Genomic DNA, 1,426 nt, shown 5'->3' on the forward strand with positions numbered 1-1,426 from the left:
CGTGGAATTTTTCCAAGTGAATTGCCTGACTTTGATGTCAAATGTATTTGAGTTGTTTGTGTACATCTACAATGATTTCTGCAGAGTTTGTGATTTTTTAATCAGAAATAATTTTATCTTATCTGTTGAAATGAGTAGTACAGAAACTAAAGATATTTCTGCTTCTTGTCTGAAAAAAGTATATTTTAAAATATTCTATATTCTGTGTTTGCATAATATCCATAATCTATTTCATTGTTTCCTAGATATACTTTGCATTCAACATTGTTTTATAATATATATATATTCATTAATAAATGTGTCCTTTCAGATTGTATTCCATATAGAAAATTTAAGATTATTTTTTTTTAGGTTCTTTTTTTTTTTTTTTTTTTTTTTTTGGTCCAGTCGTGGGCCTGAACTCTGGGCCTGGACGCTGTCACTCAGCTCTTCAGCTCAAGGCTAGCGCTCTACCACTTGAGCCATAGCACCACTTCCGACTTTTTTCTTTTTGCTTATGTGGTGCTGAGGAATCGAACCCAGGGCCTCAAGCATGCAAGGCAAGCGCTCTACCACTGAGCCACCTCCCCAGCCCCTTTTTCTAGGTTCTTATAGTAGTATATTTTTTTGGATAAAATGACAATGTTAACTAATTTCAAAAGTTTTGTAAAGGTTATTCTATGTAGAGGCCTTTCTAAGGTGAAGATTTAATACACTGATGTCAAACTAATGTTTAATTCTAACACTTGCAAATATTGTTACACTTGTAATTTTGTAATCAACTTTTTAATAACTGTTTTTCATTTCTGCAACTGAAGAATGAAAAATATGGAATACTTCACAAATTTTCATATTATCCTTGTGCAAGTGTCATGTTAATCTCTGTATTGTTGTAATTTGAGTATACGTGCTGCTGAAGCATGTAGTATCCTCTAAATTTAAGTAGTTAATGATGCAATCTTTATATAGGCTTATATCCTTGGGTGCCTATTTGTAGCAAGGAAACCTTATTGTTCCTAACAATACTATTGATCTTATTTCCCTAAAATAATGTGTATAGTGGGAAAAAAATTATATTGTTTGGTCGATTGCTCACATTTGCATTTTTTGTCAATGACAATTTTAAGTCTTTTTTCATTTTAGATTTGATCATACTTTGAAGCACTTACAGCTAGGTCCTAAGGTGATGACTTTTTCGAGTACTTATTTACGTAAATGAGTTAGCTTTGTGGAGTTAATAGATTCAAAGTAAGCCTTGCTTAAGAACTACTTCTAAACTTCTGCAGCTGAAATTTTCCCAAATGAGGTCTTACTGGCACAAATGTCTACCTTTTATCCTTCTTCCACGTAGGAACAGACCAACCAAAATATCCTACCCTGACAGCATAGTTTGTCTTACTAGAACAAAACTAATCTTAGTTACAAGGGATCATAGAGAGATGAACAG

At 32.7% G+C, this 1,426-nt stretch overlaps 1 pseudogene; it reads right to left on the reverse strand.

Annotated features, from left to right (window-relative positions):
• Positions 1-801: 801 nt before the first annotated feature.
• LOC138811472 (U6 spliceosomal RNA) lies at positions 802-901 on the reverse strand (annotated as a pseudogene).
• Between the last annotated feature and the right edge of the window lie 525 nt (positions 902-1,426).

Source organism: Dipodomys merriami, unplaced genomic scaffold (assembly GCF_024711535.1).
Source record: "Dipodomys merriami isolate MVZ:Mamm:240054 unplaced genomic scaffold, mDipMer1.0.p SCAF_53, whole genome shotgun sequence".
Taxonomy (NCBI): Eukaryota; Metazoa; Chordata; class Mammalia; order Rodentia; family Heteromyidae; genus Dipodomys; species Dipodomys merriami.